Here is a 25,472-nt window from a genome sequence, read left to right as displayed (position 1 = left end):
GAAATCTATTACATTTTCTGCTGACCATACACAAATTCATCCGGAAATGAATTCTCTCCAGTTCATTGCTGTATGAATCCCTGTATGATAGTGAACTCAAATGAACACTGACATAAATTGAAAAATTGAAAAATTTTATTCGCAAGACACAAAGGCTACTAGGTCATTCAGGTCCCTAGTCAAATCAAGCGCTACTGCCTGATTTACTTTCATCTGCCGTGGATTCAACGCTGCGTTTCCAATCTCGCACTTTATTTCGTTTTGAATTTGTGGATCGCCCTCTTATGGCGTGAACAAGCCTGTTCGAACTACTTTACATTTATCACAGCTCGGCACATATACAGATTGGTCGTTGTACGTACATGTTCAACGTTTAATTACATTTATTTATGCGTGGAAGTGAAAACTTAATTGTTACGTATACAGAAAGCTTAAAGCATACGGAACAAGTTAACAGAAAATGAAAATGGAAAAAGAGAGAGGAGAAAATTCCGAACACACTGATTGATTTGCATATATATTCCGTATACATTTAAAGCCTTGCTTCGGAATAAAACCAAGCACACATTTCCATTCTCTCCATTTTGTGAATTAATGTTCTTGGTGCAGGAAATGAATATAATTAAACGGTAAACAAACAGTGTGAAACTGAAAAGTTTTATGAAAATGAAAGCTTTTGTTTTTGTTTACCAATATGTAAAGTAGGCTAAACATGAAAATATTATACCCCAGAACGAAAAAAGGATGATGGAATCTGAGTGAAGAATATTCATGTTGGAAAAACAAAAACAATAAGCCTGTAGTGAGCTTAATGAAAAAAAAAAACAACAACAAAAACTGATTCCAGGGTTAAAAGAACCTTTGTGAGTTAGAGTTAGTTACAGAGGGAAAAAAGAGCGTAGTTCATGATAGAAAAAGCGTTGAATAATTTTCTTTGATTTCAGATCTGTAAACAAAATCTCAAATGTGCAAATGGCATGAATGCAGCTTTCCTTTCCGATTCATTTTTAATTTAAAAAGTTCTTTTTTTTCTTCATTCCTTTCGTTAACCCAGTTTGATGAATGGCATATACGAAAATAATACGAAGATAAAGTAATGAGTAATGATACAGCCCCCATCATCCCCCCCATCCATAACTTGCAGGAAAATAAATCTTATTAGCCAGCGAATTGTGTTGTCTATGTGTGTGTGTGTGGCAGTACAAAAACATTATCAAATTTGGCTCATGTCTGTACCGCAAACCCTGTTTCCTATTTCCTAACCACGATGATAATGAACCGTAAAAAGAAAATTCTCTCAGCTTAACACATAAATTAAAAAGTTCTGTTTCCATTGCTTCCAACAACAGATTAGTTTATTTTTCTTTTTCTTTGTTCTCTCGTGCTTTTTTTATTTAAAATGTAAGTTGCAAGTCGTATAAAGAATAATCCTCGAACATATAATATCCCTCTAGATATATAAATGTTCCATCCACACACACTCTTTTTCTCGCAACAAAGTTATCCGACTCAGCTATATAAAATTGTGCTTGGGATAGGAAAATGGTTTGGGACCACAGTGTCTGTGAAGGGAAAAAGAACACATCCAGAAAACGAAAGTTTAAAGAGTTATCAGCATAAATTTACCTATATACACACTCACAGCATAACCGAAATGGGAACCAAAAGTTTCCTTCTGGGTGTCTGGGATGTAAGTATAGTTCTTGACTTTTAAATCTAAAAGTTTTTTTTTTTTATTTTCCCTGTTCTGTTCTGTGTTCCTCTGCTCCGCTATAAGAAGCATTCTCGAATCCGTTGTTCGAATAAATAATGTTAGTCATAATAAATCGTGGCAAAGTGAAATACTTAAGAGGATCTCGATGTGTATACGGTGAATGTATTTACCGAGGCATACTACAATGGGATTTGGTACTTAACTCTTTTACACTATACGGATTACGGATAGTTCTTTCTTTTTAGGTGTGCTGTGTGTTTACTTGCAATTGAACCTTTGAACTTGGAAATGCAATTGTATGAAGTCAAACAATAAGTTCAGTTTACTGCAGTTCACTGTGCTTTCCACACAGTTGTACTTCGGAGTAATGTTAAAGCCGCTTGAAGAGTGTTTACAAAGAACCAACCCAAAGTATGATTCAATCAGTTGAAAATACATTTGATAACCAGAGAAATGATAAGTTGGTACGCCTATGGCCGGGTGGAATGCGTATGTGAATGACAGCTGGCCGCAGGTGTATCAATTTATCATTTCACTGTTGTTAAGCAAATTTGTTTATAAATTCGTTTCAGTCATTTTTGTTAAGTTATGGCAATCGAATGCACTCTCAGATTATGTTCGTTGATACCTAGTATGCTGGTCGTACATATTATGTTGCGTGAAAACATAGTCGGCATACTTTGTAACATAAAATCATTCTGTAATAAATCATTCTACCAACCGGACGTGTCGAAGTTTATTCTGAATCACCAAGAGGTTATGGGCCCAGCTTAACCAGAAATAAGAAAAGACAATAGCAGTGGGCTATTGCCGGTAGCAGAGGGCTGTCGCGTTTTGTGTTGAAAAAGTCGTTAGCAGTGGGCTATCGTATCTGGATTGGAAGAGTCGTTAGCAGTGGGCTATCGTATTTGCATTGGAACAGCAGTGTGCTGAAATCGATTGCGGCAGTGGGCCACAACAAATTCAAAATGGAAATGGAAGACGAAAAGAATGAAATCAAGAAGCTGTACTTGTTCAATGGAAAGGACTTCAATAATTGGAAGTTCTGGGTCGAAACGCTGCTCAAAGAACACGACGTTGAAAACTTTCTCGTCCAAGCATTGGATGAACACGAATCGATCGTAATAACGAATGTCGACACTGCAGCTGATCTAAGGCGGAAAGCTAACTTGAAGGAAACGTTGAGTAAGAAAGAGCGGAAATGTTTTTCATTGATTGTGCAACGAATTGGAAACGACTACCTCGAATATGTTAAGGACAAGGCAAATCCGAAAGAGGCGTGGCAATCATTGTGTGATGCGTTCGAGCGTAAAGGAGTATCGAATCGCATGTTCCTTCGGCGTAAATTGTCGTCGTTGAGAATGGACGATAACGACAGTTTGGAGACCCATTTGCTAAAGTTTGATAAAATCGTTAGAAGTCTGAAGTCAGTGGGTGCCAATATGGAGGAAGAGGACATTATTTGTCAGCTGCTCATTTCACTCCCCAAGATGTATGATCCAGTCGAAACAGCACTCGAAACGATGAAGCCAGAAGAACTTACATTGGAGTTTGTCAAAGGACGTTTGCTCGATTGTGATGTGAAAAGAAAAACCAATGCCATTCAAAGCAATCATTTGGGCGCAAATAAATCTAACAACTTCAATGGGACTCACGATACCTCTGCAATGGTTGGTTATAACAAGAATGTCAAATGTTACATCTGTGGCAAAACTGGTCATTTTCAAAATGATTGTCCAGAAAACGCGAATCGACATTACCGAAACAATGGTACCGGATGCAAGAATTGTTGTCACAGCGCTAATCAAGCACAAACAACTGAAAGTCGAGACGATGGCGATGGTGACGGTAATAGTTCTTTATAGACGAGCATACGATTGAGGAGGTGTGTTAAGTTATGGCAATCGAATGCACTCTCAGATTATGTTCGTTGATACCTAGTATGCTGGTCGTACATATTATGTTGCGTGAAAACATAGTCGGCATACTTTGTAACATAAAATCATTCTGTAATAAATCATTCTACCAACCGGACGTGTCGAAGTTTATTCTGAATCACCAAGAATTTTAGCTGGTTCACTTTTACAAAGTCCACACCTTTTTGTATGGACTTTATGCACTCGCGTGTTAGTCGTAAAATCGTAAATACCATTGTGAATCTCTGGACCAGCTAACAAAACAACTGGAGCAAATTTAGACTCAAATTCGGTTGACATTAACTGTAGTTCATTTATGAGCGATTCGTCGCAGTTTCTGTAAAAAGCAAGTTCGTCAACAACAACACACGATTGATGTAATGGATCATTTTCGCAGGGGGCAAACTGTTATGTAATGGACCACTTTCGCATGGGGCAGTCAATAAAATATTTTTGGTATACAGAGTCCGCGGGTGTCAACAAAAACACCAAGAAAATTTTAGGCAAATTTTCATTTTGACAAGTGTGGCGTTTGCTGCCTGAGCCGAAGGCAAGAAATGCAGTCACAAAGTCAAAGTAAAAACTTCCATACCAGTACGAAGTAAGTTTTACTCGCTTCAACCACTGAAAACACAGTAATTCTGAACGTTCCGTGTTCTAAAGTCACTTTTATGCATATCGGACGTAGAGAAATTTTAATTTTTTCAGTGTATGTGCTCTCTATTTGATAGAAAAAATATTCCCGACCTAGGATTTAAATTGAAATTTTCGATATTATTTGTTATTCTAGGCACACAATAAACATTTGTCGGAGAGAAAACCAATCAATATTCGCTTTCTCAAATGAAAAATTTGTGCTTATATATTGGTTTTTAGTATGCTTATCCTAAAATGTATGGAATGGCATATTTTACAGCGATACAATGTGTTTCGAACAGAATGTGAACGAACGACAAATTTTTTGATGAAGTAGGAACTATCGTTAATGTTTCATTTATATGTAAAAATGGCGGTTTTCAATAGGAACTGAGCGGTTGATATGGATACCGATGGATGGTTGAACAGTCTACATGGCAAAAATCCGATAAATTGACAATTTTTTTCTAATAGATTTTTCAACGGAAAACGCCGTTCACAATAGCTATTTTCATAATAAGGTAGTAAATGGTATTGTTTTGTGCACTAGATGTGAGATTGCCGATACGAGCGAAGCGAGTTCGGCAACACATCGTGTGCGCAAAACGCCCATTTACTACCGTGTTAGGAACAAGGTTTTATCTACTGTAATGTCATAATCACCATAAAAACCAATTTAAAAAAATCAAACTGAAACATCAACACGCCATGACACCGTCACTCATTCATATTCCCCACAAATAAAACACACATCTAGTACACTGTCAAGAATTGGTCAATTTTCAGTGAATAAATGAGAAATTATCGAAGTTTTCCGTGAATAAATGTCACATTATCGAAGTTAGCCGTGCGCAAATGACCATTTATCGAAATTTTCAGTTAATAAATGTAACGTCCTGTGAATGACGTGTTTAAATCTAGCCCATTTTGATTCTAAAAGTGACGCTCAAATTGTGAATATTATCACATTATAGGAGATAAATGACGTTATGTGAACGCAGTTTCCGTTGAAAAATCTATTAGAAAAAAATTGTCAATTAAATTCATTTCAGGAACACCGTGTCTTGTCTACCCTACCATACAACGCATAAAAACCTTAGAGAGGCGAATTTGTGATAGAAAATATATGAAATCGTCTCACAAATTCGCCTGTCAAAGGTTTTTATGAGTTGTACGGTAGTACGTTTCACACATGAAATATTAAACAAAGAATAGTAGGTTACAGTGCATGCTGCGAAAATGATTCATTACATGGGGGAACAATTTTGAGATACGAGCAACTCACAAGTGTGTGTTTAAGCGCCAAGGTTTGAAAACTGTTATTTTGACAAGGGTAGAGTTTGCATATCCGAGCCGAAGGCGAGGTATGTAACTACCCGCGTCAAAATAACAGTTTTCAAACCTTGGCGCTTAAACACACACGCGTGAGTTGCGAGTTTCAAAATTGTTTCCCCAAGTAATGAATCATGGCAGCAGCTTGCACTGTATTCTATTTTATTGCTTGTCCAAGCGAAAATTGATTCTTACATATCAATTCCTTAACGCAGTAACAACGAATCTAGTATACCGCCGAACCCTCCGAAATTGGCTCACACGTCTACGAAGAAAAAAATCCCGAAAACAACACTAATGTTATGTTGGTATTGTTACAGCAGTAATCTCAATACACGTCACAACGGTCACAACAGTCGGCTTGTCACTGAATTGTTTTTCCGTTTCAGGATAATGCATTAATTTTGTTGTTTTCGTTATTTAGAATAAAAATTTTGCAGTGAAATGAAGTGAATAATGTCTAACATAAGCAAAGTGTTTAGTGTTCTCGAATATAAGTGAAAAATACGCAACTAAAAGTGTTTGCCATGTGTTCATTACAAACATTGAATTTATTGCTGGAGCAAAAAATGTTTTGTGATTTTCTTTTCGAAATAATTCAAATGCTTTTGCGACATTCAACTCATGCCACTGGAAAATTTGTGTTCAAAAACACAAAACATCAAAAATTATTTTCTTTTTTTCTGTTGGAAGGCATTAAATATTTCAGATGATGCATTCTCCTTCATCTGGCTGCACCCCGCGAAAACTCGTTTTACGTGAATGACTGTGCACCCCGCGAAAATAGAGATTCCTTGACGATAGTGTCACACAAATATCCCTCATGTAATCGACCATTTTCGCAGGGGCCAAATTGATATGTAAGAATCAATTTTCGCTTGGGGCAAGCAATAAAATTTATGACAACGAGCGTGTTCATTAATGGTATATCCCACAAAAAACTCAAAAGAGGAAGAGGTGACGCTAGTACTGTAAAAGTTAAACTTCCAAAACATTAGATATCAAATTTCTGCGCCTCAACGTAATCAATTTTGACCAAGAAATTTTAACAAGAAAATATGTCAACGAGAAGTTTACCGATGAGATTTTACAACGAAAGTTTTACAAAAAAAGTGCCGGTGCTGTTTTCGTAAACAAATGTAGTGCTACAATACCCACATGAAACATTTCTATTGACTCGAATATGGTGAAATAAATGTGTGAAGATGCTTCAATTTCAAGTAGGGGTTTCTCCGGTTGTAGATAATCGTTTTTAATGATCTATAGCTCGTTGAACTCGCATTGGATATAATTTTGTTTTTGATTCGGTTCAGAACCCAGTTCTCCCGTTGGTTGTTCTTTTTTCTTTTTTAGAAAAGGCGAACTAGCGTCACAAACCTCCGCTATTGTGCTTGGGTTTATGATGCATTTCTGAAACCACATCCTACATTTAATCAAAATTCGTACGACTTTTACGCGACAAATTTATGAAATTTTCCACTCAGATAAGCATAGGAAAATTCAAATTATGAATCTCAAATGAACAGAGAGATTTTCAATTGTTAGCAGCAAATCATTTTATTATTAGTCATCTTGGGATGAAGCATCAGCTTCGAGTTGCACATCAGTGTTATCTTATATTTAATGCACACACATATGCGAGTGAATCGTATTTACTAGCTCTTGAAAAGCGGTGGTATTATTATCTCTGTAAAAGCTTTTAGCTGCTAAAATTATGCCCGACGGAAATTCTGTGTATCAAAGCTTTTGCAGTATTGGATGCATTCATCAAGTTAAAATCAGATTAAGAAATTATTGATGGCATACACTCATCCACTTTAGATTTAGAACTTCTAAATTAGAAGGCAGTAATAATCTACTTAGAGATTCACTGCTGTATGCTCGTTAGAGTGAATTATCACTTGAGTTTTCATACAAACCAGTAAGTAAAGGTTAACTGTGAAATGAAGTGTAACTAGTTTTCCGGGAATTGTTCATACATACGCATTTGTCAGTATGGACAGTTGGTTCATATTTTGCAAGGAAGACTCTTTCGCATTTGAAGTGTGCCTTTCGCACATGTTTTCTTGATTTTTCGGTACAGTGACATCTGATGCTAGCGGAAGATTCTTACGGAATGGTCTGTTGGCATATGTCAAGGGCATAGTAAATAGTTATGGTAGGAAATTTTGTTTTATGTCTGGGGAGCGTTCATAAATGACTTTGTTTTTGGGAGAAAACAGCGACTCCGCACAAAAAGTTAATTTGTCTGAAAAATTTCCGACAAAAATGCGGAAATCTCCCTTCGGAAATAATTTTTTTTTGATCGTTGCGATGGAATTTGGAATTAGTATATGATGGGATAGGATGTGCAGGAAAACCAATGCTTTCTAAGCACCTATAGGCCTATAAGCTGCAAATGGTCATAGAGAGATTTTAAATTTTAAATCGTATGATTGATCCATTAGAACATAGGTGACGCTAGTAGTTAACATTTTAGAGTCACGATTGTGACTTATGTATGCAGGACTGAACGGGCTACCTAAGCGCTCTGATATGTGATATGTAAAATTGATTTGAAGAGATGATAAGGCGCGAAAAACACTTCCAAAAAGTGTCAATATTTCAAATGGCAGGAAAAATACAAAAGCTCACCTGTGGTTTTCCAGGTAGCCACATATGGCTAGTCAGGAGAGACATATCATTCACGATTATGATATTGAAGTACAGGCATGGTGGTCTCTGTTGTCAGCAGAGACATATCATTCACGATTATGATATTGAAGTACAGTCATGGTAGTACCTGTTGACTCGAACATGGTGTTGATCTGAGCCTGATTTGGTTTATATTGCCTGATCTGATATTATTGGAAACATGACATTCGTCAGTGCAGTTTCAGCTAGATCTGTTGTTATCCAAGAGATCGAGTTTTCAGGTTCATGTTTGCTGTTTGCATTGTAACTCATAACCTAAGTAAGAATTTCTGATGAAATAAGGGCCTGCGTTAAACTATTCATTTCAACATACAACATACAAATCAGGTTATCACCAGATATTCACCATTTCTAATCCCTGATACAATTAATCTTGCCTTTTGTTAGGCATTGAATGACCTACTTCACAAAACAATTCCGGATAAATGCATTAGAACGGAAGCTTCCCCTTATACGAATTACGAATAAATGGCATAATTTCAACAAACACGATGAATGGGCTGGGTATATAGAGAGTCAAACGTGTTCTTTCCATTAATTCATAAGCCAAAATTCAATTAGCGATTATGAATCCCGAAATCGTATTGAAATAAATTGTTCGGTGTATTTAGCGTATAAGCGACGTCTTTGTGATGTGCCTTTAGCTTAAAGTTGTGTAATGTGCATTTATCGCTAAACAATCATCAACAAAATTTATGCTGTCGTTCCATTTTGCAAAGCAATTAATTAATGTTTTACTACTGAAATAGAAATATTTCATTCAGCATGGCTTAGCTATCTACATCTACCATTCTATCTAACAGCTCATAAAGTTTCCATTTTTCAATTAAGAGCAATGATTCCCTAAAGCTCGGTCGCAAACATTTTCCCTGTGTACACATTTTGTCTAACTAAATATTCAACGCTCAATTTTGTGAGAATGCTCTACGCCTGCAGCTTTATTATATTTCGCTTCTGCGCAATTCTCTTTCATATCGGCTGTTGATAATCTGTCAGTAACAAACAAACTGAATAGAAATGTGCACGATGAACGTTCTTCGCGGACTTCACATTGCAAGTTCACGATGAACACTAAATTCGATATGTGACCAGCGAAGATTTTGATCAAATAAGCCACTGGTAAAAGGTTCAAAAATTCCAAAAGTTCATCGGGAATCACCCGACTTCCCAACATGATCAGGTCGGGCCTTTAGTGATTGTATGGAGTGAACTGGTATAACAGCTGAGAATCAAACGTAGACATAAATTCGGTTGACATTAAGTGTATTATCAAAAAGTGAAGCGAAAATTGCTTTCGAAATAGTGCAGTGACAGTGAACAATGAGTTTCCTTGTTAGGACATAAGTCCAATCATCTACTTTCCGAATAACAAGCAGATTGAGAATCATTATTGATTGAGTAAAATAAACAAAAACAAGGCATCAGAACAGTCGGAGCGTTTGCTGCGACTTAGCCCCGTACGACCCGTAATCCTATTTCGTCCGTAGCCGTAATATATCATAATACGTCCGTAGCCGTAATACGCCCGGAACCCTAATACGTCTACAACCCTCTAATGCGTCTGTTACCAAAATGCAAGTCAAGTTGGGCATGGTCAAATTTACTGAAAGTGTTCATTTTTAAAATTGCGCTAGCGCAATTACGAAAGCCCGTACGAAGTACCTCTCAAATAAAACCAACAATTTGCGACAATATTTTAGAAACCCAAAATTTTTTGCCAACTTTCTATTGGGTATTCAATTACCTCTCAAATGAAACAAAAACTAGCAAAATCGGATGAGATTTACTCGATTTACTTGATTTATGTGCAAAAAGCACTTAGGGCCGAGTAGCGGCCTTAGTCCAAGGGCCCAAATTTGTAACTTTTTTCGCCACGTTCTTTTCGGTATTCAATTACTTTCCATAAAAAACTAAATTTGGCAAAATCGGATGAGATTTACTCGATTTATGTGGAAAAAACACTTAGGGCCGAGTAACGACCTTTGAGCCCTCCCAACAAGCTCGCGTTGCATCCTACACAAAAACAATGTTCAGCTTTGTTCTACTCGTCAATACCTTTCATTTGATATATCACAAGCAGCTATTGCGTGCGTATTTCGGTAGATATCGTCGAAAGACTGAAAAACACCTACAGGGCCCTAGCTCTGGAAGGGCCGACCGACCCCACCATGCCCATTTTCGAACTTGACCTTACTTTGGGAAAAAAAGAATTTTGAAAAAAGGTTGTGATTTGCTCAAGCTAGAGGGGTCACAGACGGACGGACGGACGGACATTTTTTTTATTGCGGATTCGTCATCTATGAACATAACCAAATGCTTTGCCCTTACTGTCTGCTTCCAATTCGACGTGTTACAAACGGCATATTAATCTTATAAGCCACCAGTACTTCGTACGGGGCTAAAAATGAAGAAAATCTCAAACGACAATCAACGAAAGACTGTCCATGTGTTGCGTTAATGGTTGATGGTTACAAATTCGGTGCAACCTCAACACACACTCAGTTTAGTGAATAATTTTCTCTATTACCTTTACTACACGGGGTCCACCTACATTTGTGTCCAAGATAAGTGAATTCATTGCTCTTAAGTTTGAAAAAGCGCCTTAAAATATTACCAGATTGTTCGTTGCGGCTGCGGTAGGAAATGTTTCATGCTGGCAATGCCAAGTATGACCGTAGCATTCAGCTCAATCAAGTGAAAATATGTCCGAATAACTTTATTTAGACAGAGCGGTCAAAACTCTAATTGACCATTAACTTGAGTGTGGTTTCTGTTACAAATTTGCCATACGACTGTTTGTGCATGCGTACGAAACTGAAAATGGAATGTGAAAATATTATTTCAATCATACAATTGAGCACTTCAATGCACTTAATTTATGATATGAAATTGTACATCGTATACCATCGCCGGTTATAATAATAATATATAAATTCTGTGAACATATATAGGTTGGTTTTGGTTGGCTATATTATGTTACGTATATGTATACATTCAACGACAGCGTTGGTTTGATGATTAATTAGGGTGAACGAAGTTTTGAGTTTAATTCAGCAAAGATTTTCTCTCTATTATGTGTATTTATGGTAAAATAAACTTACTTAGGCATATTTGATTTAATTTTATCTCTTATGTTGTCGTCTTTCATCCGATGTAAAGGGACTTATCTATCGGTATACACATACACCGCCATGCATTGCATATTATATCTGTCTATACGTGGTGCCTTATAAACCAAAGAAAAGACATATCATCATATTGTATAGGTAGATGGGGAGCGTGTGTAAAATACAAAATCTTGAACGATATGATGGATTTAACTATATGAATTATGTCGCATCGTTTGTTGGCATTGTGTCAATGAAAAATGAAGCTGCGTATAGTTTTCAAATTCAATTTTCTCGGGGTGTCTTGGTTATTATGAAGAAAGTTAACAAGAGAACAGACACTTTTACGGTGTAAAATGTGACAGTGTGTACTGTCAGTTTAATATGCGGAGATCATATTCTGAAACACTTCTTCTCGTCTTTCGTCTTATTTGCATATTTTGCCACCGAATGGAAATTAATTAGAAAATAAAATTAATATCCGGCGACAAAAGATGTCAACCAATAATAATAAATTACAGCAAATCAACTGTGTAATTGAAAAAATGTTGGATAAAAAATGGCTTTTTAAATTGAATGGTTAGAGTCTGCCATCGGAATGAACAGAGTTGATTTCGATGTCTTCGAACAGTGTTATGAAATGCTACAAATAGAAACTGACCGATAAAGGGTAAGCGTGTAAGGGGTTGAGGAATCTTTGAAGTGACTACATACTGTCAATCAACTGACATGGTCATATATATTTCGTTTGGTCTTACACATCTGTGTCTGTCGTTGTAATTGAATTGGATGCTTTGTACATCGAATAAGGAAACATGGCCAGGATATGAAAAACAAACTCGATTCAGGTCTGACAGTCGTGGCAGCAATTCGATTCGATTTTTAAATAGTATTTACATGCTACATGCGTTTCAAGCACTGCTCTCGACGCCTTCAGCATGTAAAATCCATTACATATACCTCGGAAGATGAAAAGTCTCGTTTTTGTGTGTTTATTGACCTCGGCTACGTCTCGAATGAACAAAATTCACACGAAAGCTCTACTTTTCATCTTTCATTTGTCATGCAAAATACTATTTATCGGTCACTGATATGAATATCTAAGTGCAGAAAGGGAACGTGTCCAATTTGTGAATCAAAAGATTTTTTTTTGACATCGTCATCGGAAGTGAAGCTAAATGAATGAAATTTAATTTTTCTTATAATTCGCTAATTGGACACGTTACATTTTTGTAATTAGATATTCACATGTTTCCTACAATCTTCGGCTGGAACATCACACGACTCAGATCAAGGTTTTGATAACTAGCCAAAATCCTGCTGGAGTCAACCCACTTATCCTATCCCATGTATGGAAGTTACGCAGACTGCTGAAGCAGTTAGTTATCTTATAAATGTCGGTTGGTTTAGCTGTATTTTTAGACCCGTACGAAGTACTGGGGTCTTATAGGTTTACGCATACGTTTGTAACACGTCGAATTGGACTCCCTGAGTAAGGGGAAACCTATTGTGGTTGTCTAGAGATGCCAAATCAGTGAAAAAAAATAGTCCGTCTGTCCGTCTGTCTGCACGATAACTTGAGTAAAACACATCCGATTTTGAAAATTCTTTTTTTTCCCGTTTGGTAATGTCAAAAGACAGGCTAAGTTCGAAGATGAGTGGTTTTGGATCGACCCCTCCCGAGCTGTGGCCCAATAAGTGCTTTACGGTTTTTCGAAGATATATCCGGACATTTAAACGTTACACTTGTAAGTGATACGTCAAATGAAAGGTATTTACAATACTAATCGACAAAAAAAAGTTTATGGAAATCAGATGACCGACTCGTGAGTTAGACCCCTTGGTGTGAAACAGGCACAGGGCGGCAAGCAGTTTTTGCTTGTAGGTCGGCCACATTTGAACATATTTCGTCTGTTTTAGCTTTATTAGATAGGTATTGACCGTACCAATCAGGGAAAAAAAGTTTTTGAAATTATGTTCTCCGGAGCGTGAGCTAGGTCTCTTGGAGTGAGCTCTTATCTGGCTACTCGGCCGTACAGTGAACGTGGAGTATTTTGTCAATATCTCGAGTAAATTTTCACCGAATTTCATGAATTTTTTTTTGTTTGAAAGGTATTAACGAATGTAAAGCGTCGGTAAAATTTCCGGTCTCCTAACAAAATGGCTGCCGGTGGCCATATTGTTGGATTTTAATAAAAGATCTTGGGAAAAATGATGCTTACAGAGTTTCTGTTAACATGGAAATAATTTGTTATGTGTGTGGGGTGTTTCAGGCATTCCATATATGGACATCTATATATATTCACCTATATTGAGCTATATACAGGCATATAGAGCTATATAATTGCATATTCCTCTGTGAAATGTTTATTTACAGTGAAATATAGGTAAATATAGCGGTATATAGCTGTTCAAATAGGAATTTATGAAAGTTGACTTCGTACGGGGCTGTCTATATTGCCTCCGGCAATTTATTTGTATATGATAACAAGGCAAAGAGTGGATAATGCAAGTGATTTTAAAGGGCGAATAGCTTTTCAGTAGAGAATGAAGTAAAAGAAATGAAGAGTTTCACAGTAAAGGCTTTTGATACGAATAGGTGTTTCGTACGGGTCGGCATTAGCTTTGTTTCATGCATAATTTGAGTTGAGTGGAAATTTTGCATTAGAATATGTAGTGAAAACGAACGTTTTTTTTTGCGTTGTTCTCTTATACTGAATAATGGTAGTCTGCGTAGAGGTTCGGTCATAAATTAAGATATGAGAGTGACACTCAGTGTCTACAACTTAGCGTGTTAATACATTTTTTGTGGTGGATTTTGTGTAATATAGGAGCGTTGCAGGTCATAAAAATGTTGATTTTTGCGTTTCCTAATTTAAAAACGGCGCATAACCTGCCAACATCTCGGATTCAAATGAAAATTACTTGCAAAAACTAGGTAGCGATCCCTAGTACGAATATGAGTTACACATCTAGGACTTCAATTCCAAATTCGAACAATTCAAAGAAAACAGTTGCAAGGTGAACGTTCTTCCCAAAATCCTTTATCATTGTTGGTCTCGAAGCGATGATAGAGGGTCGAAGGAACTGAATAAGAACACGTCTCGTTTAATGCTGTACAAGAAAGGAAGTGAATTTATTAATTGTCAAAATGTCAAACAGAGTTGAGTACTTATGCTACCGAGTATTTACAGTGTTGTCATATGTGAGACTTACATTCCCAGCAATTGCACTCGAGCGCGCTCGGGGCGAAATAAGAAAACATTCTCTGAATTCCAAGCTACACTTACGACTCCAACAACATTATAAAATTGAGTTGATGCTCGCAAAGTATCCAAGTCAACGCATTGTTCCAACATAACCATTTTCAGTGTACAGAAACAAATATTTTCATAAATCTCTGCCGATAAACTTTTACAGATGAGATAAGCTCTGACATATGCCCTTTAGTTCTCGTTCCAACGAATCCAGCCAAAAAACCAATATTTTTCCTCAAAATTGGACTTGATGAAATGTGCAAAATACAAGCGAAAGAGTTTATCTGACGTCGAATAAACACAATAACACACAAAACACAGACTAACTATACATCAGTGGATATGGCAGATATATGTACACGTATCCATAGAAGCGGTTGCATACACAGTACATTAAATTTCATAAAAATAATAGAAATGAAAGGAAAGTAGAAAAATATTGTACGAAACAGTGAAGCGAGAAAACAACTTGAAAATGTTTAAGCACACGACATAGGATTTACGGCAGACGAGGTGCTCATCGAACCATAACAATAATGGTGATCGGTCAACCGAATCCTTTTTTTTTTTGCTCTCTATTTGTCAACCACACAAAGGGCATTATAACATACTTACTGACAAACGACATAAACTTGTTTACTGGAACATGTATGGATGTGCGAGACATGTTGATTAAATTTGATTCTAGGTAGCTAGGTACAGTAAATAAGTATAGCACGTATAACTTGTCAAACTGTATACGTATACGATCATCATACGTCGAGATATATGCGGTTATACCACCAAACGTAACAAATTATTAACGGTGGCATCTAAATTGTGTACAATATGTTTCCTGCTAACGTATACACAAATTCTGACATATTCACACTTCATCTGCCGATGCTAATCTAGAGGAACTGTACAACATTGCAATAAATATTATTTTTTCAATGTTCACAATGTCCTGGAAATCGAGGGGGAAACTACTTCGAAAAACGGCGGCCAGGAATTTGACTTTGCATGACTTTTTTGTACTCCCGTGGTTTTTTCAATAGACCCGTGATCTTCCGGATATCGCCGAATTTTACCGACTTCGTGACTTTTTCGTGACTTTCTGTAACGTCACTTTCCGCTAATTTCCGTGACTTTTCGTAATTTAAGTGAGTTTCCGTGACTTTCAGATCCGTTTTCTGAATTTCGTGACGTGCCTTTAACCAGTCAGAAACGGCAAGCATATAGTAACAGTTTTACTATCTGATCTATTACTTCATTTGATCGAAGATTTTCGTAGATTGATTTCAGAAATCTTTTACTTCATTTGTTTTGAACATGATTTTTGCTATATTAGACCTCATTAGTCAGAGCTTGTCGTTGTCGATAACAGATGACAGCCGTCTGTAACAGGTTAATTGTCTTTTTGATTTATTCCTGATAAATTTGAGACTTTTTTCTCGATCCTGAGACATGACTTTCCGGATCTATTTCCGGTCAACGAAAAAATGCGGTATTCTGGTAACCTCATAACCGGGAAATATTTTCGGCAAAAATTTTCGTTGCAGCAAAACCTTCGCCGAACAGACCACCGGTAAATGTATGGACCGTTAAGTTCGTTTAACTTTTCTGGTTCCCCCTCGCAGGAAATACATATCAAATCTACAATCCACAACCCATTGACCGAAACTTAACCCCAAAAACATTGTCACGGAGATATGGGTTTCACACAAAACATTCTGATATTGCCAATTACAATAATAAAGGTGTCAGATGCCTCATATGAATGCCAGTGAAAAGTTTCCCTTTTATATCTCCTCTCTATCGTAACAAAACGTTATGTGTACGGAACAATGTGCCTTTCGGAAAATTTTCCGTAGTTATTATCGTGATGAAGATGATGATGATGATAATGATGATGACCCTTTAAAATATACCTTGATGATGATGTTGATGACGATTCAACGACCGGGGATATGCCTATTTTGCGAGGTGAGTGAGAGAGGAATTGAGGGTTTTTCAAATCACGCATAGTTACATTATAACAACACCTGGGCGGATTTTCTATGGCATTTTTTTCGTGTGTATTATTTCTGTACCTTTTTCCATTTCATCTACCGACTGGCTAATATTATTATCATAGCTTTCTGTGTGTGATGCTGATGCCTAGCTTTGTACAGTACATTTATTTATGAAAAGAGATTTTTTGTTGTTGTTCCGGAATGTTTTTGGATATAATAAATAGTAAGATGGGTGTGTGTAACTAGGGTAACTAGACATAAATATGTACGCATCATCAACATCTAGGACTTTTGTTTCGTGTTTGTGAATGAAGATTTATGGTTTTTTCTTCGTTACATGAAAGAAAGTTGTTGGTCTACGATGGGTGGTTGAAGCTAAGTTACATTTTATCGTTGTCGACATTAACTGACACGTTTCTTTAAACTTTGCTAGTTGGGAATACAGATGAAGACAGGCTTAAATGAAGTCAAATTGTAGTTATCTTTCATGTGCTCGAACGTCCACATTAAAACATGTGTGGAAATGCTTTCGAACGAATTAGGTGCAGTTTATAAAGGACGAAGCAATAGATTCACAAAAGCTTTCGGATAAATGCTCGGAGTTTGATGATGTCACGACAATTGAAATTTATTCTTGCAATCAAATTGAGCGTGTGTACGTACCACGACATTTGTAAAGCAGGTTCTGGGTTTGAGTGAAAAATATTTATTTCAATGGATTTCACCTCCTTTTACCGGCAAAGTATACTACAAGACAGATCAAATCCGTCTAGTTATCTCATTCGACAGTTATGGCTTGTTGCAGGCTCTATGGGTATTCAAGCGATGTCCCAAGAGCTTCTTGACTTTTATATGAATGAAATGCAATGGAGGGAGAGCTCTTTTTAACATTTTCGTCATGCAACGACCGAATGGCTTTTATGAGTCAGTCCAGCTCCAATTGTATTTGGTTGGAGATTAATGTCAAATTACCAATGCGATAGATGCGCTAGAAAAATTCATTATCACGGGCATGCATCGATCCTGGATCATTTTGGTGGAAGGTCAGCAAATGATCTTGTTGTATGTAGTACATACTATGTACATACCCATATTTTTGAGATATTTTACAATTATGAATTGTAAATGGTATGATTTATCTATTAGAACATAGGTGGCGCTAGTAGCTGATATTTTAGAATCACGATTGGGACTTAGATATGTGACCTATGAGAACTGTGTTCAGAATCTTTGTTTTTCTTAAAGACCTATTTTCAAATAATTACCGCTGCTTTTGAGAAGAAAGTGAGGACCCGCTTTGGAAAGTTTTTCCTAATCGTAAGTGATTAGTCAGCTCTATCGACCGTAATACTTCTTGGCTGAAAAAGCACACAAAAGAATTTTCAACTAAGTGAAAGCACCATCCATCCCTGCTATTAGAAATAAAATCCAACGTAAAAGATATTTTGTTTTAATACGAATCTAAAATTAATTTCCTTATAATTAACTACGTATTACGCCATAAACATGAATGTGAATACATCGTAGAAATATCCTTAAATTAATTTAACATGATCGACACTTTAATTAAACGTAACATGTATTCCATGCATCGAAACAGGCATCCACTTTGATGGTATTAACCCGGAAGAAGGTAATTGAACAAACAATTGGTATGAGTAATAGCATTTGATTGGAGCTGATTTATGATGTACACACCAGCAATTCATAGAAATTCATAAAATTAAATAGAATTCCTGTGCCAAGGTATTATCAATGACGAATTGTGTGTCTTGCTACGAACGTTGCACAGACAATATTTCCGCAATATTGACAATTTTAAATTCCACATAGACAATAATGATGACTCGATATGATTTTGTTTTTACAGTGTGAGATGCGGGAAAACAGGAAAATTAGTGGAATATGCAGTTTTCCTTGCTTTCTCGCGAGTAGCTACTGTTGTATGTACAAACCCGATTTTCTTTAAATTAAATATTTTGTTGAGTCTCGGGAATACCTTTCATTTGACATATCGCACACCATTTTTGAGCGAAACGACGAGCCGAGACAAAATATTTAATTTTTAAGAAAATCGGGCTTGTACATACAACAGTAGTTATTCGCGAGAAAGCAAACAAAACTGCATATTTTCCTAATTTTCCTTTTTTTCCCGCACCTCCCAGATGTTTATCGATTTACGGACACATCGTCCCAGACATGTTATTTTTCTTTTCCCTAATGTGATCATTTATGTCGTATCTGGAAATATTTTAACATCCTGTGGCACAGACATTTGATTAAAAAATCCTTAATATAATGTTGAACATTAATTTAATAATCATGTCTAATGCTGCCAATCAACTTAAAACATAATCTAAATTACCTCTGTGACCCTCATCAAAATACTTCATTCTAATTATAATATAAATTTGCATAAAGCTTACCGAAGTAACATCTAATCTACTTCAAATTTATAAATATAGAGAGACTTGTATTTTAAAAAAACATAGCTAACGCCGACCCGTACGAAACACCTATTCGTATCAAAAGCCTTTAATGTGAAACTCTTCATTTCTCTTACTTCATTTTCTTCTCTGCTGAAAAACTATTCTTCCTTTTAAATCACTTACATTATCCACTCTTTGCCTTGTTATCATATACAATTAAATTGCCGGAGGCAATATAGACAGCCCCGTACGAAGTCAAATTTCATAAATTCCTATTAAAACAGCTATATACCGCTATATTTACCTATATTTCACTGTAAATAAACATTTCACAGAGGAATATGCTATTATATAGCTCTATATGCCTGTATATAGCTCAATATAGCTGTATATAGGTATATATAGATGTCCATATATGGAATCCCTGAAACCCCTCACAATTAACACATTATTTCCATGTTAACAGAAACTCTCTAAGCATCATTTTTCCCACTTTATATCACTTTTAATAAAATCCAATATGGCCGCCGGCAGCCATTTTGTTAGGAAACCGAAAATAGTACCGACGCTTTACATTCGTTAATACCTTTCAAACAAAAAAAAATCGTGAAATTCGGTCAAAATTTACTCGAGATATTGACAAAATACTCCACGTTCACTGTACGGCCGAGTAGCCAGATAAGAGCTCACTCCAAGAGACCTAGCTCACGCTCCGGAGAACATAATTTCATAAACTTTTTTTTCCCTGATTGGTACGGTCAATACCTATCTAATAAAGCTACAAGCAAAAACTGCTTGCCGCCCTGTGCCTGTTTCACACCAAGGGGTCTAACTCACGAGTCGGTCATCCGAATTCCATAAACTTTTTTTTGTCGATCGGTATTGTAAATACCTTTTATTCGATGTATCATTTACGAGTATAGCGTTTAAATGTCCGGAGATATCTTCGAAAAACCGTAAAGCACTTATTGGGCCCCAGCTCAGGAGGGGTCGATCCAAAATCACTCATCTTCGAACTTAGCCTGTCTTTTGACATTACCAAACGGAGAAAAAAAGAATTTTCAAAATCGGATGCGTTTTACTCAAGTTATCGTGCAGACAGACGGACGGACAGACGGACATTTTTTTTCTTGCTGATTTGGCATCTCTGGACAACCACAATAGGTTTCCCCTTACTCAGGGAGTCCAATTCGACGTGTTACAAACGTATGCGTAAACCTATAAGACCCCAGTACTTCGTACGGGTCTAAAAAGAAGAAAAATCTTCCATGTATACCTACCTACGCGTAGAATGTCGCGTAGTATTTATAAAAATGTTGAAACGAAGAAGGAAAGAAAAAATCGTTTAAAATTATGTTATTAGATTCACTGTTTGTAATTTATTTATTTTTTTCTTGAAACTCTGGTTGGTTGCTGAAAGAGAGTTAGGGAGAACTATGATCTCCGATATGAACAAATTTGTTGGAACTCTGGTGTGGGCTTTCTTGAATCACGTACTGACCAAAAAAAGAATATTTCTTGGACATATTTGCAGAACTTCATGAGGCGAATGGCGCAACCAACGCCAATTTCCGAGAATAATCATATACAATTCATCCAACAATTAAGTGCTTTGGTTCATTGAAATGGTAATTGATTAAGTTCTATAACTGTTACTTCTGGCAATTGTAATCCTCTGTACTACAGAGTCTGTACACTGTGCGTAGGCACTAAGCCGGCTAATGCTGTTGTTCATTTTACTTTACTGAACGCAGTGTTTCTTTTGGATAAATATAACATTCTGTTAAACTTTCTCTTGCTTTGTTGAGTAAAATAGCGTACGCATCTATTCGGGGGCCTGTGTCTCTCACCCCCATGTCACAATCACCTTCGTCACCATTTTCCATAATTTCTTCCATAGATACGTAATCTGCAATTACTCACTGCGAACCGGGGTGAGTAGTAGTAGATTACATTGGATGCTTCGAAAGTAATTCTTTACGTGAGGTCCCAGTTTTGTGATTAAAGAAAACACCCAGGTGTGTTTTTGAGCAACCACACTGACAAAAAAGTTTCGAAAAACTCAACTGTTGCAGGTAACTTTGTCTCCAGGTACAATAGCTGCCACAGCTGTAGCGCACCATACAAAAAATACAGCTGTGGCAGATAATGTAGATTACCTGGAGACAAAGTTACCTGCGAGAGGTGAGTTTTTCGAAACTTTTTTGTCAGTGCAGATCTCTGTAACTCTCTTTTCAAGAAGTTTAGAATTTCATATCCGGTCGAAAAACAGTCACCGAAGAGAGTTGCTCAAAAATACGCTAGTGAATTTGCGAGCATAACACAATTGTTTCCGAATAGAATGTATTACGTTGCAGCATCCAATGTATACGGTTTTACAGCTTACGACATGCGATAGTAAAATTTTCCATAAAAATTCACGCAAGTTGCAAATTGTTATGTAATGTTGAACTTTCGCGAAGAGCATGCAGTAAAATTCCTTCCTTCCCACTCTAATCGTATTCATTAATATTACATAATGGTTTGGAGATTTTTATTTTGATAAGTGTGCCGCAGCTCGAGCCGAAGGTGAGTGCTGCAAGAACGAATCAGTTGAAATAAAAATCTCCGAAATATTTCGAAGTATTATTTTACACTAGCGAAGACCACCGAAAACGAGTTTTAACGCTAGCGTCCGTGAAGTAAAAAAGTGGTTATTTTCTCTTTGTGCGGTGACGATCGGTCGAATGGCATTTGTAGTAAGAAAAATGCATCACTTACTCTCCCGTGTTGAGAAAATAGAACTTTTCTCACTTGAACTGTCACTTTGTTTATGTTTTCAACAATGTTAAACAAATACCTTATCCTTCAATCGAAAAACGTTTTACACAAAAAGTGTCATTTCCAATGAAAATTTTCCATCATCAGTAGTGCTCCTATTCTTCGAATGTCTAATAAAAAGCTGATGCCTGCGAAACGAAAAGATTTTTTCAGCATTTCATATAAAACCTTTTCCCATATCGAAAAAAAGATTTTTTTATTGATAATACGCACGTCGTCACTTTTTCTTTAAATGAGCCCTTAAAATACGAGTTTCAGTCCCTGGCACATATAGCGTAACTCAAATTATAATTGACAGTAGTGACATTTTGCAATGTAATATTTTTGAAGAAAAAATAAAACAAAAATCTTGAATTTACCAATGAATTTCCAATGAAACAAATGTTTATTGATGAGACACGATAAAAAAAATTTGATGCGCTGTACCAACGCACTTCGGGTATGAGTGGTACTCTAAATAGAGTACTGAAACTGGACAGTGTATCATACAAATGTAAAACATTGTAAAAACATTTTCATGTAAAATACAGTACTTTTTGCAGCTGGCCACTATCATCATGCTTGAAGTGCGTTGGCTGTACCTATACACACATCAGACATACGTTCGTTACTACAGTGGATAGAAATCAGTTCCACATAAAGCAGACGCAGACACTGCCATAGTATATTTCGTTTATTGACGTAAACAGACTATATTCTACATACATAGTCTACGATGGTTTTACATCAAAGACGTAATTTCTTTTCCCTTCGTCAAAGGAAGGACTTTGTATACTTTAGAGTTCAAGCAAGAAGCAAAAAATATTTGATTTAATCTACTTATTTAGCGAAAACAGATAACAATATTTGCAGTACACTTTATTCTCAGAAATTTAAACATCATATCCATCCCGAGAAAAATTCCTTTAGCGGTTTGGTAAATAAATCTCTGTGAAAAGTTACATGTTCAGAGGAGATAAATGGCTCAAATTCTTCTGTCAGTGTGTTGATAATCACATGAATATGATTTTTGATTCGGAAAATTCTAAACAAAAATTTAATGAAGAAAGCAAAAATATGTTTGCTTAATAGGGTAAGGTAACATCACAAATAACTGATATAAAAACCTTCGCTTGAGTACAAATTCTTTGGAAAAGTACTTTTTCCGTTCTCCATTTTCTTGTAAATTTGCGGCCAGATTTTTAATCAACAATAAATCATAAATAGACAGGAGAAATAGACTCGTGTGAATTACGGCCCTCGCTCCGCTCTGCCCGCAAACTTCCCACTCGTATAAATTGTCTATTATTCAGTTTCATAGTGTTATTGTTGAAGTAATCAGAAGTAAAAGATGCGAATGTGGAACGATTAGAGGACTCTTTCACTTTGGTATATAATATAAAATAGTATAACTACTGCGGCCTCGTGTCATAATTACACATCTAAAGCCTAATAAAGTACTTCGCACTCGATGTCATAAATAACCATTGTATACTAGCAATTTTTTCATTTTTTTTTTTCAATTTTCATTTATTTCCAAAACCATTGCATACAATGAAATGACTGTGTAATTTACAACCCCTTTGCAAAACTAGAGAGTAAATATAAATAGAAATGATGAAAAATGTATACGAAGATGGTTGTGTCACAGAGCCCTTGGGCAAGTGAAAAATTCACCCGAGTAATTCCATTTTCCATCATAATATTATAGATACGTACGCTATTTTACTCAACGTAATTGGACAGCAAGAAATAATGTCTCAATCTCCCTAGGGAAACAATGCATTAAGTAAAAACAATCATTTTTAGTAGGAGGACCAGTAGATACTACTTGTTGCCATTACATTACGTATATAAGAACATTAGAAATATTAGCGTTATTATGTGACAATTTCGCCCATATTTTTCATGAACGCCATAGCCAAAGCACCTAGTAGAGTAATAGAGGTTTTACCACGTCAAACAGAGTAGTATTTTGATACCAATAATACCATTAGCAGCCTTAGTGGTAATTTTGGAATGACATTAAGAGAAAAAGGTATGGAGATCTACTACTTCATTGAACAGCATTGAAGTAAAATCATCGCTCATTTCATTCGTTACATTTGCTATACATAACACAACATCAGCTGGAGATCACTGATTATTTTTGGCATCGACAACAGATGATACAGGTTGTCCGTAAAACGCCCAAGCCAAGTGTCATCGCCCAGAACGATGGCATCGAAAAAAAAATTATTGCTTCTTGCTCAAAAACACACTTCAGATTTCACTTTTATCAAAAAATTGTTACCTCATGTAATGAATTACTTTCGCAGCACCTGATGTAATCTACTGTTATCCCCATTTTTAAGGTACATCATGTAACAATAAAGAATGCAGAACTAGAAAGCAGTTAGGGGTCGTTCAAAAAATTGCGTTGCGCAGGGGAGACATATACTTTTCCGTTACGTAACTTATGAACGGCTCCTTGCTGTGGGTGAAATGTATTTTTCAAAGCGACAAACTGTAACGAAATTCAATTGAATATCAATTTTTGAATTTAAATCCATTTTCAAATGAAAATATTTTTAAATTCAAACGAAGTGTTGCATTTATGAAATATTCCCCCGAGGCACGTCATATGCAGTTTAACTGTGGCTGGAATATGGAATTTAGTCTTTTTTTCTGCGAACGTAAACAGTAGATATTGCATTTGCATTTATTTCCGGTCGTTGCTTTTATCGTAAACACTTAAAAAATACATATTGCATCATCCACTATAAGGGAGATTGCAAATTTCACTTATTATTATAGGTTGACGTAAAACTTCCACAAGAGGCGATCTTACTAGTAGATTCTATGTCAACCGAAATAAATCCTTAAAACATTTTTAACTAAAAAATCCTTTCATCAAGGAATCCTCACAAAATTCTCAGAGAAACAAAAAAAATCCTTGGAAATCCAAGAAAATCCTCAAAACAAAAGTAAATCCATAAAAATCGAAGGAAATCCTTAAAAGCACCAAGGTTCTGAAAGAACAGGTTAAGACACTTCTGAATTGATCAAGAAGGCGGGTGAAATACAAATTTTGACAATTTAGACAAGTTTTGTTAAACTCACTCATTACAGATTGTTTGAAATGACAACTTGATAAAAAAAAACCTTTTTCTTCTTCAAGTTTTCTTTTCATTCAATCTATGCTGAGTGTATTTAACAAAACATGTGTAAATTGTCAAAATTTGTGTTTCACCCGCCTTCGTAAGCCAGTTCTTTCAAAACCTTGGAAAATACAGCAAAAACGGCATAGGAAATTCTCTCAAAACCGTAGAAAATCCTCAGAGAAATTTCTCTCTGAAAATCCTCGCTTCTGTCCCTCGCTTCTCCGAACAAAGTAGGTATATGGAGAGTCAACTTACAGTTTGTTCACCTTTAAAAAACACAATTTTAGATTTATTAAAGTTTTAAAAGTCATTTTGGCGCAAAATTTGAATTTTCTAAGAGATTTGCAAATTTTGCGCCAAAATATCATAACCTGGAAACACTTCATTGACTGGGAACATCAATGACTTTTAAAACTTTAAAAAATCTCAACTATGTTCCGAAGTCGCAATC

General features: G+C 36.2%; 1 protein-coding gene and 1 long non-coding RNA gene across 3 annotated transcripts in view; both read left to right on the top strand.

Moving 5' to 3' along the window:
- Nucleotides 1-25,472, top strand: part of LOC119076040 (hemicentin-2) — a 151,397-nt gene that overhangs the window by 32,240 nt on the left and 93,685 nt on the right. The gene's annotated exons all lie outside the window — the stretch shown is intronic.
- LOC119076192 lies at nucleotides 5,993-23,837 on the top strand. The gene is made up of 3 exons (XR_005087561.1): nucleotides 5,993-6,004; nucleotides 10,536-10,539; nucleotides 23,800-23,837. It is a non-coding gene; the product is annotated as an uncharacterized LOC119076192 (long non-coding RNA).

The sequence above is a fragment of the Bradysia coprophila genome, unplaced genomic scaffold (genome assembly GCF_014529535.1).
Source record: "Bradysia coprophila strain Holo2 unplaced genomic scaffold, BU_Bcop_v1 contig_232, whole genome shotgun sequence".
Classification (NCBI taxonomy): Eukaryota; Metazoa; Arthropoda; class Insecta; order Diptera; family Sciaridae; genus Bradysia; species Bradysia coprophila.
The sequence above is the reverse complement of the archived record's forward strand: the minus strand, read 5'-3'. Positions and strand labels throughout refer to the sequence as shown.